Genomic DNA, 24,376 nt, shown 5'->3' with positions numbered 1-24,376 from the left:
AACAAAACAAAACAAAAAAGCTCTTAGGATCTACTCTGTTAACATTCAAATACACCAAGAGGCAGTGTTAACTCTAGTCATCGTGGACATTACATCTTCAGTCCTTACTTACCCTATAACTGGAAATCTGTACCTAGTGATGTATCTTCTTTCATGTTGGAATGCATAAAAAAGAAAAAAGTAAAAGGAAGAATCACTGTGTAGAGGCAACTACTAACAACATATTGGGTATTTTCTTTGAGTATTTTCCTTTGCTTCTTTCCCTGACTGGAAGTAACTGTGTATTTTTTATATGCCATAGGAAACTGATGTATGGTAATTATGGAAAAATGTAGACAATGCTGAAAAGTAAAAAGGGGAAAGTAAAAATTAGCATTATAACTAGAGATAATCCTATTACATTTCATGTATATCTTTCCAGATATTCTGATGCACATGTAGAAATATACATTTGTTTTAAAAAATGGTGTCATGATGTGTGCCCCCTTTTCACCCAAGGATATAATGTTGTCTTTTTATATCAATAAATATCCTTTTATATCACTTTTATGGGTACATATTACCTTTGTGTGACCTTACCCTATTTCTCAATGCATATTTTTACAAAGTTGAAATGATACCGTATATCATTTCCCATCTTGCTTTATTCATTTACTATAAAATTAGCTATTTCTCATATTACTAGATATTTTTCTAAAGATAAATTTGAATGATCAAATGATATTTTATGGCTGTGCATAACCATCTTAGCTATTGTTCTCTTGTTGAATATTTAAATTATTCATGGTATTAAGTTGTTTCGCTTATAGCTGCTATAACAATAATCATATTTCAGAATAATTTTTTTAAAGCATGTATCTTTGAGGCATTTTGTATACATAAACTAACAAGAACTTAAAATTCACCACATGATTACTTCATATTTTAGCTTGGCTGTCTAGTAAATCTTGAGCTTCATTGATTTTGGCTGCAAAATAAGGAGATCCAACCCTGTGTGGGTGATTTAAAAGCATAATTCATTGATGAGCATCTCTTATTTCCCCTTTATTGGCAGTAGGGTTTATGCCTACTATTAATGCTGCTTCTGTTTCATCATTTTGGGTTCAAACCCACCTTTATGATAGCCACCACTGAAGACAGATTTTGTTTTAAAAACTTGTTTTACTTGAGGCTTCATATGTTTCATGGCTTGGAAAATATAATGGCCTGCAAATCCAGTGGCAGCTGTGATCAGTCCAGCTGCTCCCACTGTACTGGCCACAGCTCTGGCTCAGCTCCCTGGTCTCCACGGAGAGTGCAGTTCGTCCCAGCCCAAAAGCCACGGCCGCCCATTCCACGCCTCTCTAGAATAATCTTTAATGACATTCGGATCCCCTGGATTTTCCATCGAAATTATTATAAATACAAGGATGTCATCAGCAAGGCATTAATTGAATGTCTAATTAGTTATTAAAATGTATATAATTAGCATATTTGCCCCGGGTAAGTCAAATGTATGATTTAATAATGTTGAATTGAATGTTCTGATTATATTCTTCATAGTGTAGTTGGTCTTCTTAGGAAATCTATGCAGATAGGACATTTATTTCTCTTTTATAATACTTGAACAGCTTATTACAATTTCTAGGTGCTACAGGCTTTTCTAGTTGTTTATATATTTTTTTATATTTAATGGGTCAAATTTGTGATTTATTTGATGCAAAGTCTTTCATAACATGATACCCCAATCACAACATTGTTCTTCCCCAAATCCCTGCTTCCCTAAGTCATAAGCACCAGCGGGCTGCGGGGAGAGGTCTGTTTCCTGAAATTGTAAATGTCACAGGAATCAAGGGAGCATGTCAAACACAGAGGTATATGCATTGCCAAGCTGAGTGAGCTGCAGAAGAGAATTCTGGATCTTCAGACTGAGGGTGAAGGTCAGAGGCAGATATTAGAAGTCAGAGAATTGTGCCAGGAATTGAAAAGCCAGGGACAGAACAGGGGAGAAAAAAGATCTGATGAAGAGCCTGCAGTCTGGGCCTGTCTATATACCTGGTTGGAAGCTCTTAATGCAGGCTTTATTGCATGTACCTCCATATTGCCCGAGAAGGTGTGCTCAGGTCGTCTGGAGCTGAGGCACCACCAACATACCTTCCTCGCCCCTCGGTTCAGTAGGATCACAGCTTCCCTATGTTAATAAATAGAAGGCTCATGTATTAGTTCCAATGGCTGCTCTAACCAATGACCACAAACCTAGTGACTTAAAACAACCCCAATGTATTTTCTTAGAGTACTGGAAGTCAGAAGTCTGAAATAGGCCTGCCTGGCTTTAGGAAAGAGTCTATTTCCATGTTTTTTCCATAAAAGATCAGTCTGTAGACTTAAATGTCTAGAGGAAACCACAGGCTGTTTGTGTCTTATTTTTTTAAAGATTTTATTTATTTATTTGACAGAGATCACAAGTCCGCAGAGAGGCAGGCAGAGAGAGAGGAGGAAGCAGGCTCCCAGCTGAGCAGAGAGCCCGATGCAGGGCTTGATCCCAGGATCCTGAGATCATGACCTGAGCTGAAGGCAGAGGCTTTAACCCACTGAGCCACTGAGGTGCCCCCAGGCTGTTTGATTACTGCACAAAAGCCCCCATTCCTGTATGCAGAAATCCCTTTTGAAAACTAAAGAGACCTAAGTAGGGCACATTCTGCCAATTGTATTTCAGGGGTGGCACTGGAGACAATCGGACAAGAAGAACCTCCTGTAGGGCAAAAACTGGGGTCATGGAGAGGAAGGGAGAGAGGGAGAGAGGTCTCCACTGACCGCCCCCCTTACGGCCCACCCCCAGGCAACAAGAATACCAACTGCCAGATGTTCCTAGGGATAACCTCAGAACTTAACTCTACTAGTAGGGTAGGAATTCTTTGCAGTTACTGCTCTATGGGATTTGATGATTGGTCTGAACTAGAGGCTGCTGTTTTCTTCCCATTCTTCCTTTTTTCAACTAGATTTAAAGTGTATGTGCATATTGGCTACCCCATTCCTGCTCTACAATTTATAACAGGAAGATTGGAGGGCAGCCCTCTTGTCTTTTAGTTAGTTTATAGTTTAGTTTATAGCCGACCGGACCATGACGGGACCGTGATAAAGAGGACTGAGAATTACCCAGAGCTGGATGCAGAAACTGGACGGAACTTCGGTGGTTTGTCTCCCTAGAGAGGAAGTTCGGGAGACTCAGTGGGGAAAATGTGCCAGAGACTGTTAGTTTCCCCTCAATATCTTTCTCTCTTCTTTCTTGGTATTAGAAGTCTTTAGCCTGGCACATGTTTCTCCAGAAAGATAATAAATTTCCCAGCTTGATTTCAGCTCAGTTTTTCATATGATTAAGTCCTGGGCAATGGGACCTGAGTGGGAGTAATGTTCATGACTTCTGGGCTGAACAAATTTTTTTTTTTTTTAAGATTTATTTAATTATGACAGAAAGAGAGAGAGAGAGCGAGAGAGCGAGCGAGCATGCTCGCGCCTGGGGAGGGGCAGAGAGAGAGGGAGAGAAGTAGACTCCCTGCAGAGCACGGAACCTGACTGGGCCTGAGGTAGGGCTCCATCTCACAACCCTGAGATCATGACCGGAGTCAAATTCAAGAATCGGAAGCTTAACTGTCTGAGCCACGCAGGTGCCCCATCTGGGGTGAACTCTTAAAGGAGTGGCATATTCTCTTCCTCTCTTCCTTTTTGCTGCTCAAAATGTGATGACATTGAGCCACCTGGGTCCATGGAGTCCAAAAGAAATCCATACGATGGATAGTGGGGCAATAAGATGGGAGGAACTTGGGTCCCAGACACTGTGGAGTGATATATCAGACTTTTACATGGAGGAGAAATAGAACCTTTTCTTCTGTGGAGCCAGTATTATTTTTGGTCTCTATTTGTGTGGCTGAATCTATATCTCAACTTTCACAGACAGGCTGAGTTTGAAGTACCTTTAGGAAGTTTCTTATGAAAAGCATCAAACATACACAAAAGCAGAAAGAATAATATAATAATTTCATGCATACTCACCTTTGGCTTCAACAGCTACCATTTCATTTTATTTCAGCTCAACCTGAGCTACTTCCTGTCTCCACTGGAGGACTTGGAAGCAAATCCCAAATGTTGTATCATTTCTTCTCTAACTATTTCAGTATGTATCTCTGAGAGATAGGATTTTTTTTTTTTAAATGAGAGTTTGAAATGTTTTTGAACAAAACAAATGTAGATAGACAGTTGAGTCGAACATATCTCTAACTTTCAGGAGAAACTTCCTGGCTTGAAGGTACTGCTCTGATAGTCAACTCTCATGTGGAAGATATTTAAGGCCTTGGCAGTGGATGAGCTAACTTGGGGAGAGTGGTCACCTGAGTTGAAAACAGAAAAATTACATCAATTTAAGATGAACAAAGTTTTCTCTCACTGGTATCAAGTAGTGTGGGGAGTTATGCAAGACAGGGTAAATGCACATGTGTAGGAAGTTTTTATAGACATTGTTTCCATTACCCCCCAAATCCAGTCTTCATCTTGTTTTCTTTCCTCAGCTCCTATCTCATTTTTTAGATACATTATTTGTTCAGGGTTGGTCATGTATTTTAGTCACAGCTGATGAGACCCAAGGAATGTTTGCTGGGACTTCTAGGAAAGCCTCTCATTCTTTCAGGAACTATTTGCATCTGGCTGGATGGTGTGGTGTGATGGAATGTGCTAGAACTGCTGCAGTCATTTCATTATCATGAGAGGATTCTAGAACTACCCCAGGGCCCTGCTATAGAGACTGAGAATGAGGGGAACACTGTGTGGAGACAAGGGAGAAACCCAGTCCTTAGTGACATGAGTTGCACTGCAGCTTTGAGCCTCTTCAAGCCAGCCTCACTCTGGACCTCTGAGTTACATGAGTTATGAGCTAATTTGCCTTTGTTATTTAAATCATTTAAATAATTTTCCATCCCTTGCAATAGAAGACATTCTGACTGATAAGAGTAGGCTATGTGGTCAATGTTTTTCCAGACCTGGAGGAACCCCAGTGCTGGTCATCTCATTTTTAGCTGAGCAGATGATATATTTGCATAAGAAAAATAGCTAGATGCTGTTCTCCCCTTAATACATTTCTTTCGTGTTCACTGCAGTAAAATGTTGCTTTTTGACAGATAGGTAGATTTCCTGCAAGCTTCTGTCAATGGCTTCTATAGGTACTGGCCAGTTGGCCACGGGGTGGAGGGCCATGGGGGGAGCAGGTGGTAGTAATGGCAGTGCTTAAAGGTATGGGTAAATAGCAAATGTGGAAGCAGCTGCTGTGAAAGAATGTGTTATGGGTAGAGAAATGCGGAGAGTTGCAGATAAAATACGCTTTGTTTATGAGATAGATCTACTTATTCTCTGCAGAAGCACAACATGAAGGTCTTGCTCTAAGACTTACTACGCACAACCAGGTGGACAGGAGGATGTAAAATAATGCCTTTTTCGAACCTCATCCTTCAAAACAGCAGCCAAACTGGGGTGAATGATTCTTACAGGCAGATATTTCTTTGACAAAACTTTAGAGGGAGGGAGGGTAGATGGTGTTAACAGAGGCCTAAGCAGGATGAAGTGTACCATACTGATGAGGGATGGCTTCAGCCTTCAGGTTTTGTGTTGAAGTCATAGGGCCATCATCACCTAAATGTGGTTTCATTCTGCAGCTGACTCTTTAAGTAATCATTAAACAAAGAGTGCTCAGTGGCTGATGATGTGGACAATAACTAAAGTCACCCCTAAATGATTTTTTTCTATGTGGAAGGGAGAATATTATTTCCATTTTCCATTCCACTGAGAAAAAAATGGCAGCCATGAAGACTCTGTCAGGAAGAGCACTCACATGTTTTTTCAATTAATTAACTAATTAATTGGACAGAGAGTGAATGAGAGAGAGAGAGAGAGAGAATACAAGTAGTGGTAGCAGACTCTCCACTGAGCAGGGAACCCAATGCAGGGCCCGATCCCAGGATCCCAGGATCGTGACCTGAGCCGAAAGCAGACGCTTAACCAACTGAGCAATACAGGTGCCCCACACTCACCCTTTTTGACAAGCAATTTGCCTAGGAAATTAGTTGAGGTCACATATCTCTTATTAGATAAAAGGAAGGCAGCATATGAATATTTTTTAAAAAGCATATTTTAACCTATTTAAATTTATCTCAGAGTACTACAGTTTGTTCAAACTCCATAGAGAAGGGCTGTAGAAAAACAGGCTTATTTTCATTGTTAAATACCCAGAACTGGGAGTTTCCTAAGGCCAGAAGAGATTCATTATTTAATTATAAAATACTTATAAGTATTTGCATTAGCAAATCAAGCATCTTCTTTGGAATCTAGATTCTAGGGTAATAGGATTAGTAACCGCATTACCCACTGTTGGGATAAGAAGGGGCTGCTCTTTTAGGAAAAGACCACAAAGTACCCAGACTGGTAAGAAGACTCCTGGACACAAGAGTACAGAGCCCCCTGCTGGCAAGAAAGGGCAAAGACCAAAATGAAGGCATTCAGGTAGCGCTGTCAGAAATAATGAGTCAAAAAGTGAAGGCTCAAGGTTGACAAGGCAGATCAGATTTATTGCCATCCTTGGCCGGAGAAGCCAAGAACTTGCAGAGCTGGAGGACCTTGGTGTGTCCTGGGAGACAGGTGTAAAAGTTTACCCAGATGATAGAAAGATAGATGACCTGAGTAGGCATCAGAAACTCAGTAAAGAAGGGAAACCAGAAGCCAAGTCACAAACTAGAGTTACAAGCGTTGGTCTCACAGGGGAGAATTCAATCGGTTAGTGTACAAGTGGCGATTGGGATCTGAGGGGCAAATGTTGCCAACCATTTCTCCAAAACAGGAAGTTTTTGAGATGGTGGTGTCTTCAAGTTCCTGGCCAGGAATCTAAAGGTGAGTATTCATTGATTATCCACCTTCCCAAAGCCTTCCCTTCCTCCCCCCAGCCCCTGGACTTATTTACCAAAAAGCTTAAGAGCTCTGGCTTTATGATGACCAACAGAACCTCAAAGAGGTCAGTATTTGAAATTGCTGACTGCTGCTACTGGGCCCCAAATTTCTGAACCCCTTAAGCATTATATTTCCCGAGGGCAAGGACTGTGGTTTTTTAAAAAGTCTTTTCAGGGGCCCCTGGGTGGCAGGGTTTGGTTAAGTGACCGACTCTTGGTTTTGGCTCAGGTCATGATCTCAGGGTCTTAGGATTGAGCCCAAGTTGGGCTCCATGCTCAGCACAGAGTCGGCTTGGGACTCTTACCCTCTCCCTCTGATTTTCCCTCTCCCTGCCATTCTCTCTCTCTTTCTCTCTCTCTCTTAAATAAATAAATAAATCTTCTAAAAAATTAAAGATCTTTTCAGCTCTGACCCTCCCTAATACAATGCCTGGCTCCTAGCCGATGCTCAATCCATATTTGTGAAGTAAATGGATGAATCATTAAGCCAGTGGAAGGTTTATAATTTGGTGATGTCCCAGAAGGGTAATTTACTTATATATTCATTTACTTCTCACTTTATTTCTGTTATGTCTTGTTCCACAAGGGATTTGCAAAAGCTTATAAGAATACATATGTTCAAGTAGAAAATATAAATAATAAATAAAGCCAGGTCATTACAAACATGCATTAGGAAAAGACAAGTCAGTGGAGTAGAACGAGTATGCAAGCAATAGGGCTCCGTGTAATTATCCGAGCCACAGGGTCAGAGCTGAGTTTTCTGCAAAAAAAATGAAGACCAAAAATGATTCTCTTGACAACAAAGGCAAAACATTCTAGTTTTTCAAGCTTTTCTTAGAACTTAGCTCTAAAATAAGTTTCTGGTGTGGAGGTTTATATCTGGGACAGTGAGTAATGTAGTAAACTGTGTCCTCAATGACATTCTTACAGCAAATCCTATAGGGCTTTTTAAAAATTGTGTCTTATAGCACGAAGACCTGAGGTTTGTCCTATAGTGCAACTCACAGAAGTAATTTTATAGGAGATCAAGGAAATATGGTGTCAGACTGAAACTTTCTAAAATTTTAGCTAAATCAAAAGTATAACACATCTAGGAAACCCAGAGGATTCAAGTCCTTCAGACACTTCCCCACTGAGATCCCCTCTCTGAACCAGACCTTTCACAAGGGTTGGGAGCAGATCATTGGACTTTGTGTCTTCTCTCAAGGCCTGAAAGTTCCTTGTTCTATGTCATTCATTTAAAGTAGCAATATATACTGTCATCATTAGATGAGATTTTTTTACAAGCTTTTATGAAAATGGAGGTATCTAACCAAAACCTTCAGGATGGTCGATCAGCTACACTCTGTTCCAGTTATCTATTGCTGCCTAGCAAACTATCTTTCAACTTAGTGGCTTAAGACAGCAATGGCGATTACTATTATCTTTAATGGTTATAGGGGCTGAGTAGGCTCAACTAGGCAGTTCTTGATCAGCTTTCCTCATATAGTTACAGACAGTGACTGGGGCTGGAATCATCTGAAGGCCCGTTCACTCACCCATCTGGTACCAGGTTAAGAAGACTTGATGAGCGGGGGCTAGAATAGTGAGGCTCCGTGGGCAAGTCTTTATGCTCAACTCTGCACATGTTTTCTCCAGAGCATGAGTTCAGGATAGCCGGACTTCTTACCCAGGGATTCAGGAAGAGGGAGAGAAAGAGAAAGATGGAGAGAGAGAGAACCAGATGGAAGGCATGTTATCTTTTTTTGACCTAGTGTTGGAAGTCAGTCATGCACTGTCATTTCTACAGCATTCTATTCATTGAGGCATGCATGAAAATCTGCCCAGTTTCAAGAGCAGGGGAAATAGACTCCAAGAGACCTTGATGGGGAAGTGGCAGGGTTTGGAAGAGCATGTGGGACCAGAAGTATTGTTGTAGCCATTTTTGTCAAATACGATCTGCTGCACCCTCCTCATTTCAAAGGTCCACTAAGGGAGTACCTATAACCAAGACAGAATTTTTCTTAAGGATCCCATTCTGAGCCTTCAGTAAGTGAATAAATCAAAGTCTTTCAAGGTGTTTTTTTAAAAATCATAGAATGTAGGCAAAGTGACTTAGCATGGAAGATTTTCAAGGAAGCTTTTTCCAGTCACTCACCACAGACAGAGAAAAAGCTACATAATGCTCCTGTGGCAAGCTCATTTTTGAACATGAAAGCCATTCCTAATTCATGTCTCCAGCAGGAAGGGAATGCAGCCAGATCACTGAATGGTTTTCTATCATACAAAGAACAGTTAAAAGGAAAGTATGGGAAGGAGGAAAAATGTCATCCTGCTTTAGGCCCTTCAGTATAGTTATCTGGTTTTCCAGGAGATAGATCTATCTGAAGACAGATACTGACTCTTGCTGAGATGTTAAAATGCAGCTTTTGTTAAGAGTCAATAACTAGGGGAGGCCTGGGTAGTTCAGTCGGTTAAGCCTCTGCCTTCGGCTCAGGTCATAGTTCTCGGGTCCTGGGATGGAGTCCTACATTGAGCTCTTTGCTCAGCAGGGAGCCTGTTTCTCTCTCTGCCTCTGCCTGCTTGTGCACTCTCTCTCTCTGATAAATAAATAAATAAACAAATAAATAAAATCTTTAAAAAAAATCAATAACTAGGAATTAATACTGTGTTCAGGAAGCTTTGCCTAGAGTAAAGGACTAAAGTCAGAAAAGAGGAAGGGCAAACAGGAAAAATCAACTCTGTAATTCATTTATTTAAGTTTTAAAGTCATACTTTTTAATTTCAAGAATGGGAGGTCACTAATAACCCATTACATATATTTTTGTTCAAGTATAATTAACATACAGTGTCATATTAGTTTCAGATTTATAATATAATGATTCAACAAGTCTATACATTACTCTGTGCTCATCACAAGGAGTGTACTTTTAATCCCTTTCACCTATTATTTTCAATAATTTTTTCCATTAAGTAATAGTAGAGTAGTTGTGCTTGCAATGCTATTGAATCTTGTATAAAGTATCAATCCAGAAATCCTCAGTCTGACATATTTTAAGGAAGAAATAGGCATAAAGTTTAAGTGGAATGTTTAACAAACAGATGGCTCTATATTTTGAAGGAAGTAATTTAGAACAAGCTTTGCATAATTTTGATAGCAGAAAGTCTTTACCTGCTGCTTTTTATTTAAATTAAGCCTTCTAGCCAAATGGAATACATGAGGAGATGTTCCTGGGTACCAACCTTAGAAACTATAAATTTCAATGTAGTCTTAGCATGAAACTAACAGGAAGAAAGGGAGACCCCCAGTTACCAACTGAGATTTGTGTATATTTGTGCTGACCATAAATCATGATGTCTCCAGATCTATCTTCTTTACTGGTTCTGACAGTAAAAACCCAGGCCTCCTACAATGTTCATGAAATTGAATTTTAGGCACTGGTTTAAATTTGAAGAAATCCCATCTGATCCTTTTGCTTTCCTTTTATACACCACTGCACCAAGCTAAGTAACAATTGGAGGAATAGTAACTAGAATTCTGAGCTCCCAGAACTCTAACTACACCAGCTTTCTAGATAGATGTCCTAGGAGAGTGCTCCTGAAACCCTCTTTCTTTGGAGGCTAAGTAGGGAATGCACTTGAGATATTGTAAGAAGAGTAGGAACCTCTGTTCTCAGACTGCCTAAAGTGGGTATAGCCATTGCTTACCCAAATATTCCTTGGGAATAGAACTCCCAGTGGGTTTTTCTTTTCTTTTCTTTTCTTTTCCTTTCCTTTCTTTTCTTTTCTTTTCTTTTCTTTTCTTTTCTTCCTTCCTTCCTTCCTTCCTTCCTTCCTTCCTTCCTTTCTTTCTTTCTTAACTTTTGTGGAGGACAATACATATACTCAAAAACACCAATCCTAAGCGCATAGCTCAATGAATTGTTGTACACACATGCACTTGTGTCATCACACAGATCAAGATGTAGAAAATTCCCAGGACCTCAAAAGATGCCTTCTTATTTCTTCTACATTTGTACTGTAAAACAATGGGGGAGGTGATGAGTATTCTCAGTTCTATCATTATTTACTAGTTTTTGACTGTTCTTAAACTTGAAGTAGAAACATACAAGTATGTATTCTCTTAAATTTGGCTTCTTTCACTCAGTTTAATATTTGTAAGATACTTCATGTTGTTGCATGTACCAGTAGTCCGTTCTCTTCTCTCTCTCTTTTTTTTTAAGATTTTATTTATATATTTGACAGACAGAGATCACAAGTAGGCAGAGAGGCAGGCAGAGAGAGAGAGGAGGAAGCAGGCTTCCTGCCAAGCAGAGAGCCCAATGTGGGACTCGATCTTAGGACCCTGAGATCATGACCTGAGCTGAAGGCAGAGGCTAAACCCACTGAGACACCCAGGTGCCCTGTTCTCTTCTTTTAATCACTATGTAGTATTTCACTTCATGCATAAACCACAACTTACTTATCTATTCTTCTGTTGATTGACATTGAGTTGTTTCCACCTTGGCTAATACAGATAAAGCTGTGATGGACATTCTTATGCACATTCTTTGTGGACATCAGTACTCCTTTCTCTTGAGTAAATTCCTAGAACTGGAGTTGCTATCATAGGGTTGGCAGTGTTTAGCTTTAGCAGAAACTGTCAAGTTGGCTTATGAAGTAGTTACAACATTTTTCACTCCCATCAGCAATGTAAAGAATCTCCGTTCTTCCAAATATTTGCCATCATTTGGCACTGTAAGTCCTCTTAACCCAGTTATTCTGGTTGCTGTCTGGTAGTATTTCATTATGGCTTTAAATTTACACTTTCCTAATGAGTAGTATTGCTGAGCACTTTTTCATATGCCTATTGGATGTTTGGTGGTCTTATTTTGTGAAATGCCTGTTGGAGTTGTATGTCCACTTTTGGTTGGGTTGTTCTATTTTTTTCCCTTTCTTTTTTGTGGGGGAAGGGGTAGAAGGAGAGAGAGACTCTTAAGCAGGCTCCATGTCCTGTGCAGACCCTAATGCAGGGCTCCATCCCTGAGATCATGACCTGAACCAAAATCAAGAGTTGGGTGCTTAACTGAATGAGCCACTCAGGCACCCCTTTTTTCTTTTGAGTTGTAGGAGTTATTTACATATTCTGAACGTAAGTCTTTTGTCAGAAATATGTGTTGGGAATAACTTCTCCCAGTGTGTGATTTGCTTTTTATTCTTTTAATGGCATTTTTAATGAAGTGCAATTTATCATGTTCTTTTCTTTTATAATCATGCTTTTTGAGTCCTGTTAAAACCATCCACTGATTGAATCAGACTCATCCACATTATCTAGGATATTTCCCTTACTTAAAGTCAACTGATTTTGAACTTTAATTACATCTATAAAATGCCAATATCTAAATTAGTGTCTGATTGAATGAGTGGGAACTATGACTTAGTCAAGTTGATACATCAAAAGATCACTGTAGTCATTAACATATTTTTCTATGTTTTCTTCTGTAACTTTTTTTGCTTTACCTTTTTATTTAGTTGGACAATCCATCTTGTGGATGGTGTGAAACAAGGGTCAAAACCAAATGAAGTATAGTTATGGGTCAGAATATGCTCAGGGAAGATGTGCTATGGCCCCAGCCCCAGGAGATGAATTGCAGATTGATCCAAGTCAGTCATGGTAATCCGTTCATTCAGCAAATATTTATTGAACCCTTACTATATACCAAATATACTCTCAGTTCTGAGATACAACAGTGAATAAAACAGGTCAAGTCCCTGCTGTTGTGAAATTGTCCTTTGCAAGTAATTGATTAGAGACTAAGTATGTGACCCCATTCTAAGCAATGGTACCTGAGGAGACATGCTGTAGACATCTGGGAAAGGTGTTATTCCTTGATAAGAGGGAGTCTTTCAAAGAAAAACTCTGCCTTGCACATAGGAGCATGTGATATTTTGGTATTAAGGCAGTCTTAGAGTAATACCCAGAGAATGACAGAGAAGCCAACCCAGAGTCCCGACACCATCAAACTCTTTATTATTCAATTCTAGAACAACCCATCCCCAGGTTTCTAACGTGACATAATTATTCTTATTGTTTTAGCCACACTTGGGCATTCTATCACTTGCAGCTATAGATATATACATTTCCTGGCATGGCCCCACAGCTCTCCTAACACTTGTGCTGTAACTTGCTTCGGTTCCTTTCACTATCCAGCTCTGCCTTAATTTTGCCTTCTACCTTAGACACACTCAGACCTTCTCTGGCTCCCTTTCTAACTAACTTGCTTTGGCCTTAAATGCAGAAGATTTATCCCTTCTTCTGAGGTCATTCTGTCCCATAGTTTCCACCTCAAAACTATATCCATCTTAATTTCCCTGCCACGACCAACTTCTTTTTCTAGTTTGACTTCCATCTCTTCAACACTCCCACACACCAAGCCCCAGCTGCAGGGAAAGGCATTTAAGTATGGTTAGACAGCATTTAAGCTATGGCTGATGCATTTTTGATGCAAAGCCACATGAATTAAGACCCTATGGGGGGCGCCTGGGTGGCTCAGTTGGCTGAGCATCTGACTCTTGGTTTCGGCTCAGGTCGTGATCTCAGGGTTGGGGGACTGAGCCCTGTGTCAGACTCTGCTCAGCGGGGAGTCTACTTCTCTCTCTCTCTCCTTCTCTCTCTGCCCTCCCCAAGTCAGGCACACTGTTTATGCATGTGCACCTCTCTCTCTCTCAAATAAATAAATCTTAAAAAAAAATGATGCTATGGAAGAGCAGAAACTAAAAGCCTTACCTAGAAGCCAGACTCCAGAGACTGAAGTGGACATACAGCAGAGTTGAGAGAACACACTGTCCCCAGAAAGATAGAGAAGGAGAAAGGCTGCTCAGCGATTTCTGGTTATCATAGACCTGACTGTACTTTCTGCATTGAGTTCCTTGGAAGTCCCTCGAATTCTCATAATGAAATTCTTTCCTTGAGCCACCTTGAGAGGTTTTGTTTCTTGCAAACAAATCACCTAGACTATGGCTCTTGCAGTCCCAGAGGGAGCCTTACTCTGTCAAGTGTGCAATTCCCACTTTGAGAGAATGTTACTAAGTGTTTGGAAGCCAGGAATCTGTTATGGACACTTCGAAGCTGCACCAGCAACACCTTCTAGCAGATTCTAGCCTAGGACTCTAAAATAGAGAACAAATCCTTCCCCAGTCCTTCCTCAGAGTAGGTTCTTAAATTCCTAGAGTTCCCTTTCTTGAGAAGCCAGGAGAAGGATTTACCTCTTTGGTCTTAATTTGGGTCATTCTTCCCCAAAGCAGAGCCTTGGACCAGGACTTGAGTTCAGTTAGTTTATTTGTCAAGTGACTTAAGGAAGCAGGAATGAGGAGCAAGGAGAGGGTGTTGCAGGACAGGATGAAAAAGTCAGTAAATGGCTTATTACTGGCTTGGTTACCACTGAGTGATGGGGGCTCAACTGTAGTGGAAACTTTCTGAAAATCCATGTACTATGTTTCTTAGAGCCCACCTACTCTGCCCACAATTGATTGAGGTTTGTCCCCAGGATGTTAATTCCCCTGTACTTTTGGGCTATTCTGCACCAGTGAAAAAGGAACTCTTGTAGCTTCAGAAAAACCCCAGAGGCAGAAGAGCTAAGAGTTATAGGGCAGTCAATGTGGGACACTGGCAGTGAGCATGGGGTTTGCTCAATTTCAGCGGACATCAGAGGTGGGCTAAGGAGATGTGCCCAAACCATCTTCTACATCTTCTTTTTGGGGGAAACCTTTCATTCAAGTATCTTTAGACATGACTATGGGTCCCCCAGAAGCAAGAACTCTTGAAGTAAGTATGATTATCTTCTGTGACAGAACTGCTGTTGCTAACCAAAAATCCACATTCTCTTCTTCCTGGGCATTCTGCTGTCCATATTTCCCAGCCTCCCTTGCAGTTAGGTGTGGCCAACTGACTGAGTTCCAACAATGGAATGTGAGCAGAAGTAATGTGTACCACTACCTGGCCCCAAAGTATCCTCCCATTCATACTTTTCCATGTTTTTTTCCCCTTCTGTTCTCCTGATGTTGATTCTCAGGTGACCTTTGAAATGATATGTTCAAGATAGCAGAGCCTCTGCCTTCTGGGTCCATGAACGACTGTATGCAGCACACCATCTCTCCCTCCTCCTCCTCCAGCCCCAAATCAACCACCTGGAACTGTCTTGTTCTGAGAGGAGAATAAATTTATATGGTGTTTAAGTCATTATACATTTGGGGATTAATTTATTATAGCAGTTAGCTTACCCTAACTATACACCTACCACAACACCATACCATTCCCCAGGCACAGAAATCGTTCTTCTGGTGTCTCCAAACTACACTAATTATGAAAGAATTAAAGTTTAGAAAGATAATTATAAAACTGATACATACACATGTACAAAAATTGAACAGTACAAGAGAGTCTGAAATCAAAGTAAAAGACTCTTGTCCCCCTTCTTCCCCATTCCCAGCCCCACTCCACCAGATAACCACTTTTAACTATTCCTCCCTTTATTTTCCTGATTGTTACCTCTTTATAATCTCCTATTTGTAGTTCTACTAGTGTTAAAAAATATTTAGTGGCATCCCACTATGAAAGATGTGTAGTTACCAAAGCTGTTTCTTTAATCTAGAAATGTGAAAGAGTTCTAGACAGAAGAAACCAGGTGGTAGATGGACCTCACACCTGCGTTAATTATATGAAAGAGAAGCAGCATGGTGATGTGGGATGAGCACAAACTTTGAACTCCGATTCATGCGGAGTTTAGCTTCTACACCGTATTTGCAAGATGAGGAGTTTGTCAGAAACAATGCATCTGCCGGTGTTTTGGATTCATCCCTAGAAATATTTTCGGGGTTTTCACACACCATCATACTCTGTGGTAGGTGCCAATTAATCTTAGTGTCGATTCTTAAGACCAGACTGTTCTGGAGGGTAACCTGTATTAAGTGCCTTGCGCATGTATTATTGGAAACAGATTTGAGGTCCAGGAACCAACAATTCCACTCAAGTCAGCACATCTTGCTCCAGCCAATAGAGGGCAGTAAGAGACACAGAGTGCATATGCATGTAGAGCAAGGAAAGTCTTGCTTAGCAACCACCTCAAAGTAGTAGTTCAATTGTTATCAGCGGGCTTAATCAATATTGGCCAGAGCCCAGAAGTGTATAAAATCATCCTTCTCAAATGATACGTCCATCAAAAATGACTTCCAAAAAAATCCACCAGATTCCTTGAAACATCAAATAAAATATTTATATTTGCCTCAAAAATAATAAAATAAAATAATAATAGACATAGTAATAATAGTGAAATGATATAATAACATTACACATTCATTCAGAAATAATCAACCTACATGTTTAGGTACCAACTACTATTGGTACCAACCTACTATTAGGTACCAGCCATAAGAAGATCACAGTCCTGTTGCTACTGTGTTTTTTCTCTGTGCTATGTCCAAAGTGATTCTTGTGCTGATTCATGTTACTAAATGAATGATATCATCTAAAATCTACCACAGAGTGTTCTTTAGTGACACTCTTCTCCTTCAGTCTGTTTAAATGTTCCACTATGCAATTTTTTAGATTAGGAAAATAACAAACTCCTAATTGACTATTCAGTAATGGGAATTCTCAAGAATCCTTCAATTACATAAATAAATCATGGAGGGAGTCTGTTTTAGACCGGATGTGCTACCGTAGATGGAAAGATAAACGTCAGGCTTTCAGACTTGGAAAAATAAGTCACTTTTTCCATTGCTACTTGATCTTAGAATTTAGATACATTCTGATTAATTCCAAGTTCAAGTGGGAGGATAATATGGGGGAGTAGTTGTAAGGGAAGAAGGAAGATGGGAATATGCTTTAATATAATTTTTTAAAAGATTCTATTTATTTATTTGACAGACAGAGATCACAGGTAGGCAGAGAGGCAGGCAGAGAAGCAGGCTCCCTGCTGAGCAGAGAGCCGGATTCGGGGCTCCATCCCAGAATCCTGGGATTGTGACCTGAGCTGAAGGTAGAGGCTTTACCCCACTGAGCCACCCAGGTGCCCCTAATATAATTTTTTAAAAAATTTTGTTTATTTATTTGACAGAGAGAGAGAGATCACAGGTAGCTAGAGAGGCAGGCAGAGAGAGAGGGGGAAGCAGGCTCCTTGCTGAGCAGAGAGCCCAATGCAGGGCCCGATCCCAGAACCTGAGATGCCTGAGCCCAAGGTAGAGACTTAACCCACTGAGCCACCCAGGCACCCCAATATCATTCTTGAATTTCTTTGTCAGAAGCAAGCCTACCAGAATAGTAGTTGGGAGCCTTAAATAGGCATTAGTTGCCAGAACAATAAGACATCTGACACACATATGAATTTAGTATTTAAAATAAAATTAAATTATTAATATATATTTTAAACATCTCTATATAATAATAAAAAACTAATGTTTATCAGAAATTTTCTTAGTTAGGGACGCCTGGGTGGCTCAGTTGGTTGGACAACTGCCTTCGGCTCAGGTCATGATCTTGGAGTCGCGGGATCGAGTCCCGCATCGGGCTCCCAGCTCCACGGGGAGTCTGCTTCTCTCTCTGCCCTTCTCCTCACTCATGCTCTCTCTCCCTGTCTCTCTCTCAAATAAATAAATAAAATCTTAAAAAAAAAAAAAAAGAAATTTTCTTAGTTAAATGCACAATTCATTCTTAATTTTTCTCCATGTATCACTAGACTCTTTCTTGACTGAGAATTCTCACTGACCCTATGGATTTGCATATTGAAGAAGAAAAGGAAAGTACCATCCTTCAAATATTCATTTTATTTGGTATAAGTGCTAGGAAAGTTGCCTCTTTACAGTAAAACTCATAAGGGGGGGGGGGTGCCTGGTTGATGCAGTCTGTTAAGCATCTGATGCTTGGTTTGGCCTCAGTTCGTGATCTCAGGGTCATGATCTCAGTCAGGGTCATGATCTTAGGGTTATGAGAGAGAGCTCTGGTGTTGGGCTCCACACTCAGCGAGGAGCCTGCTGAAGACTTCTGCTCTGCCCCTCCCCTTCCACTCTCTTTCTCTCCCTCAAATAAATAACTAAATCTTTCAAGTTAATCTCGTCAGGAGTTAACAGGCAGGCCTCTGTGTTAGAAAGATGGGTCTCCTACTTCAGCTCTACTACTGATGGTCCGTTTGACCACACACACATTATTTAGCCTCTCTTTGCCTTAGTTTCCTCATCTGAAAAATAGGGATAATGATAAAATGTCCAACTCATGGGGCTGTACTTGGAATATGGTAAGCAGTCAGTAAATACTAAAGTTTTCTCTTTTTTTTCAGCATCAGAACTTATTTTTGAGTAAATGACTAATAAAGTTTCCTGCTGTCATCACTACCTTGGGCCATAACTTTTACAAATACCAGTAATTTCAGCAAAAAAACCCAACCAACCAACAACAACAGTTATTTCATTTTTTTCCTTTATTACCTGCTATGGGAAACCCAGAACTGTCCATATTTGGATGCTTGTTCTTGCTCTAGCAAGAATTGTACAGCATCTGTCATAATTATGGTCTTCAATAGGGACAATCCATGTAGTCTAGAGGCCAGAACCAGAATGGAAGCAGATTCACAGTTAAGCCTGCAAGTCTGAACACAGGAACCAGCACCGGACACATGTGTTCAAGACTGAACTTGGGACATCAGCTTATTGGAAGAAGGAGGTAAAAGGGATTGGACAAGAGAGGGGAGTATGGAAATATCATTAGACAATTATTTATACTGAATCCACAATCCTGGATATCTAGGACTTAAGGGACTCAGTCAACAAGACTTAATTCACCATTATCTGAAGGTCTTTGTATACAGTTGGCATTCAAGATAGTCATTAGCTGGAATTAGTGCCTCAGTTATGAGAACACTGGGATTTAGAGACAAGAAATCCAGACTCTACAGAGATGAGATACCAGAAGGAATTTGGCTGGAGGGAGGTTGGGAAAAGGAGAAACTATAAGGGATCTCAGAAAGATACATGGGTTTATTTCAAGGGAATGAGTTAAGATTCTCTTGGGCAGAACCATTCCTAGGTGTATGGCTCAATCTGCGTCACTTGGTATCAGTGTGTCAGCACCATTTCAGTGGCCCAATTGATTGCAAGAGGAAAAGATGTCTGCTGGCCAGTAGGCCATATGGTTACTATTTGTCCTCTTGGAACAGGAGCCATCCATGGGCTTCTAAGGTGACTCTAAAGGTACAGATACCAGAGCTCTTCCGGGCACCTGGCCGACCTCTCTGATATGGTACTGAAGAGTGCCCCAAATTATAGCAATGGGGACTAGGACCCACACAAATCCTGGTCTAGCCTGGGGTTCCATGCAGCAACAGGGTCTAGAAAATTTTGAGGAAGGTGCTGCCACGAAAGAGGAAGGGTGGGGCCCCGCTTCCGGGCTCTGCTTGCCCAGGCGCAAGGATGGTGCTTAACTTAGTGGAGTCAACAGCACCTTTATATTAACTTATTAGAGTAACTGTCTGGGAAAGGGAATGTCCTAGAGAAGGGATGAGGCTACTCATAGCAGTTAAACACTTGTAACTGTGATGATTAAGCCTGTTCGTTCTTAGGAATTGCAACTAACCTTGACCAGTGGTTCTCAGTGCTGGCTACACAGTAACGTTAACTGAGAACCTTTAAAACAGAACCATGCACACACACACACACACATACACACATACACAAACGGGGAGTGCTTGGACTCTCAATTAAATTAGAGTCTAGGGGCGCCTGGGTGGCTCAGTGGGTTAAGCCTCTGCCTTCAGCTCAGGTTGTGATCTCGGGGTCCTGGGATCGAGTCCCTCCTCTCTCTCTCTCTCTGCTTGCCTCTCTGCCTACTTGTAATCTGTCTGTCAAATAAATAAATAAAATCTTTAATAAATAAATAAATAAGAGTCTAAAGGGGTGATAGACTGATACTATGATTAAGCAAAAATCTTCCCCAGCGGTTCATTGTACAGCCAGAATTGAGAATCATTGCCCTAGATGTTCCTTATCCACCACCCATTTCTCTGGTGATGGCATTCTTTATTGCCACTTGATTCCTGGAAATTCACTTGGTAGTTTCCAAGAACTGTGCTCTCCAGCCAAGTCTGGATTATCTACAGTTAGGAAACCTTCACTTACTCTTTACTTCTATTGGCCACAGATGTCGTGGACCTTAGTCCAGTCCTTCCCCAAACTCTGACTCCACTCTGGTGCTTTCTGTTGCCTGCTGTTTCTGTTCTGCATGCACTCTATTGCAACGGCTATTTAGCCAATATCGAGCTGTAAGTCTCAGTGTTCTTGGAATCAAACAAATGATTAGTTTGACCTTGAGACCCTTTGATCTTACCTGTTTGCTAAAAATACTCTGTGAGCTCTACTTCTTTTTTAACCATAAAGTAAGTAAAAAGTAATTGGTTTAGAGATTTTAGAGATGCCTTAGAATGTCATAAACTAGAATGAAAACAGTTGCTACAAAAATATCTTATCTCTTTAAAATAACAAGGAAAACTCTAGCAGAAAACCCTAGCAGAAAACTTACCATTACCTTTCTAAAAGCTTATCTCTGCACTTAGGCAAATGTCCCAAGCATTTGTGGATATTCCTCCCCAAGTCAAGAGAATTCTTCTATACACAAAAGGCTCTAAATTCTTTCTTTCTTTCTTTCTTTCTTTCTTTCTTTCTTTCTTTCTTTCTTTCTTTCTTTCTTTCTGCCATTTAAGACCTTAAATGGCTTCAAGGTGCTCCTCCTGAAGGAAAATAGATGGAACAAGCAAGCTACCAGAATATTTTTTAGACCCACAAATCTGATTTGAATTTGCTGCCAACAGCATTTATGTGTAGCCTTCCTGTGATATTTTAAAAGTCACTCAGAAAAGCTGACAACACCTTAATAATTTTTAAGTGTAAAATACCTTTATATCCTTTATCTCTTTGGAGGCTGGTACCAACCTGGTAAGGAGAAAGGAATGTATGTCTAGTCCCATCTCCTTGTTCTTTCTTTCTTTCTTTTTTAATTTCAAGCTCTCATTTATTAGTGCTCCACTTGATATTTTTTTTAAAGATTTTATTTATTTATTTATTTATTTGAGAGAGAGAGAGAGAGAGAGAACGCGTGAGCACGCATGAGCAAGAGGAGGGGCAAAGAGCGAGGGAGGAGCGGAAGGAAAGAGAGGGACAAAGGGGTAAGCAGACACCCCACTGAATGCAAAGCCTGATGCATGGCTTGATCTCAGGACCCTGAGATCTCAGGACCCTGAGATCATGACAAGAGCTGAAATCAGGTGCTTCACCAACTGAGCCCCCAGGTACCGCAACCAATCAATCTTAAAAAAAAAAAAAAAAGGTGGCTCCAAATATAGTTTTCTAACATTCTTTAAAAAAGGAAACTGTTTGGGGCACCTGGTGGCTCAGTGGGTTAAAGCCTCTGCCTTTGGCTCAGGTCATGAACCCAGGGTCCTGGGCTCTCTGCTCAGCATGGAGTCTGCTTCCTTCTCTCTCTCTGCCTGCCTCTCTGCCTGCTTGTGATCTCTGTCTGCCAAATAAATAAATAAAATCTTTTAAAAAATCAATGATACTTTATTTAAAAAAAAAGGAAACTGTTTCTTTTAACTTTACACTCACCCCACACCTCATTTTCAAAACGTCTCATTTAATTGTCTCGGTCATGGACATTTCCAAGATGAGATTTTATATTTTGCTTCCATAGCTTCTGGCTTTCAGAAAAACCATGCTTTCCTTTCCTGAAGGAGTTTGGTCCTGCTGAAGTTTGTGTATCCCTTCCAATCCCTTCATCTTCCTCTTTGCTTCTGGAGACGTTTCCTCTGGTTCACTATCTTCATCTTCATTAAAAGCTGCTTCTACTGACAGGGTTTTTGGGGCAAGAGTTGGAACAGTTTCTTTAGGCTTATTTGATCCGAATTTGATGGCTATGGCCAAGACTTTCTTTGCCATGTGACTGCCTATGGCAAATCCAAACTTGGAGATCTTTGTAGGCTTTTTTGGGAGGTCTGCAGCTTCTTCTTCAGTGGAGTGCTTCTTGGTGTTGTGACTGGAACTTTCCCTCTGTTACTTTGGTTGCTCCAGCTCGCTGAGGCTTCTCAGGCTTCTCCTCTCCTGCCATTTTCCCCGATATGGTTTTCCATGCAGCTACACCAAGCCCCATTTCCTTTTTCTATTTTACAACCGGAGGACTGAGATTCAGACGGCTTACGTGGCTCTGTGGAAAACACATGAATCAGAACCAGGACTCAGTTCCAGGGTGTTGGGATTCACAAGTCTGGGGCCTTCTCACTATTGAGCTGTGAAAATGTCAATCCTTGACATTCATTGCTGAGTACTGTATTAGTCTGGGTTCTCCAGAGAGAAACAGAGCCAATAGGAGATTATATATATTATTTATTATAAGGAATTGGCTCCTGTGGTTATCAAGGCTGAGAAGTCCCAAGATAGTGGCTGGCAAGCTCAAGCCCTGGGAGAGCCAATGGTGCAGTTCCAGCCTGAATCCAAAGGCCTGAGAATCAAGAGGCTGATGGTCCAAGTTTCATTCCATGTTCAAGCCCAATGTCAGGAGAAGACCAACATCCCTGAAGACAGGCCAAGAATACACTCTCCCTTACTCCACCTTCTGTTCTCATCAGGCCCTCAACAGATTGGATGAGACCCACTCATACTGGGGAGGGTAAGCTGCTTTGCTCATTCTACCAATTCAAATATTAATCTCATTCAGAAACACCCTCACAAACATACCCAGAATAATATTTACCCAAACACCCAGGCGGCCCATGGCTCAGTCAAGTTGACACATTCAATTCACCATCATGAGTACCTGCTTAATTGTGTGTACATCTCAGTGCTAGACATACCTGGGACTGTCCCCTTCTTGTGTCACTGCCTGGAAGTTAGGAAACCAACTTGCCCTTTTGGATCTCACACGAACTGGGTATGGTGGACAAGTCATTTCATCTCTATGCTTCTCGGTTTTCTCAACCGTAAAATAACAAGGATCAGATTTAGATAACTCTGTAGGACACTTAAACTTGAAAACGGTGTTTCTGTGATTCTATAATTGAATTCTAAGGAAGATTTTAAAACTAATTTGACTTCTGTTTCATTCAAAGCTGTGTTCTGGGTCCAACAAAAGCATGACTGTTACAGGTAACAACTCATTAAGCAAAATTAACATGAAGGTGACAATGCTGTATCTGTACACAGAAGTGTGAGAGTCTATTATGAGGTCGCCTTTAGACTGAATACCATGGTAGATATAGATATAATTTGTAATAACCATCCCCATACCAAGGACCTTACCATTTGCTGTTGAAAAAAGATTAGCACGGAAGAAATCTTGGTATGAGTTAGAGTGAAGTATAGCCTGCAGGAGCCATTTCCAAACAGAGTGGGAAGTCAATGAGTCAGGCTTCCCCTAAAGAAGGAATTAAGACTTGGGCTGGGTTTAAAAAAACAAATAAAAACATGGGAACAATTTGGATAAACAGAGGCAAAAGAGGAGGACTTTCCAGGCTAGGGAAAACCTAGGCAAGAACAAGCAAGGACCATTTGTATGAGAATGATGGACAGGGCAGGCATGTTTGCATAGGAGATTGCCAATAGAAAAAGGCAAAATAAAAATAGTATTTGAGGAAGGTATCACCTGACAGCAATGGGAGAATGGGTTGAGAGGTTCTCAGAAAGTAGCTACCTTTAACTGAGTGCCTACTATGTAACAGTCTCTGTGATAGAATTTTATGTATTTATCTGAAATATTTGCAACAGTCTACAAAGTAGACTTTTCTTATGTCTTCATTTTACAGATAAGGAAATTCAAGGTCAAAGAGATTGAGAAACAGTCCAAGACAATTCAGCTGATAGGAGGCTCAGTAAAAAGTCCTACACATTTTGAGCTGACTCCAGACTAACCCTTATTCCACACCCCACACTGCTTCTTCCCAAACCAAAAACTGCTGCCATTTCAACAGATCAAAAGTGGGTGAGTTTTGCCACTGTGGGTTTTGCCATTTGGTGGGTTTTGCCACTGTGGCAGCTAGTTACCCAACAATTGATGACCTTGCCTGGCAATGATCTCGTTTAGTTGCAATGAATGTTTAACTCAGTCAGCCACTTGGTGGTCTGTTTGAAGGACAGATTGTGATGCCTTGTGTGGCAGGCCATGTGATTGAGAGTGGAGAAGGCAATCAGAGTGGTAAGTGCTCTCCTGCAGACTGCAGAGGCAGGTCCTGTGAAGAGCTACTGTAACCACAAACCAAAGGGCAGTTCTTTATTTGTGCCTAATGTGGAAAAATCGTTAGTCACGCAACAGTCATTTCAGTAACACCTGGGTGTTCCTGGTCTTTGAGTATAAATTAAAAACCAAATTTGAATTCAGACATTGAAGTTATTTACATGAAATGCTCTACAATCATATGGAAGATCAG

At 40.7% G+C, this 24,376-nt stretch overlaps 1 pseudogene; it reads right to left on the bottom strand.

The window, feature by feature from the left end:
• Window positions 1–917: 917 nt before the first annotated feature.
• On the bottom strand, window positions 918–15,809 carry LOC101687688 (annotated as a pseudogene).
• Window positions 15,810–24,376: the final 8,567 nt, after the last annotated feature.

Source organism: Mustela putorius, unplaced genomic scaffold (genome assembly GCF_011764305.1).
Source record: "Mustela putorius furo isolate JIRA1106 unplaced genomic scaffold, ASM1176430v1.1 tig00537227_pilon_pilon_pilon, whole genome shotgun sequence".
Classification (NCBI taxonomy): Eukaryota; Metazoa; Chordata; class Mammalia; order Carnivora; family Mustelidae; genus Mustela; species Mustela putorius.
This window is presented reverse-complemented; position numbering and strand designations above follow the sequence as displayed.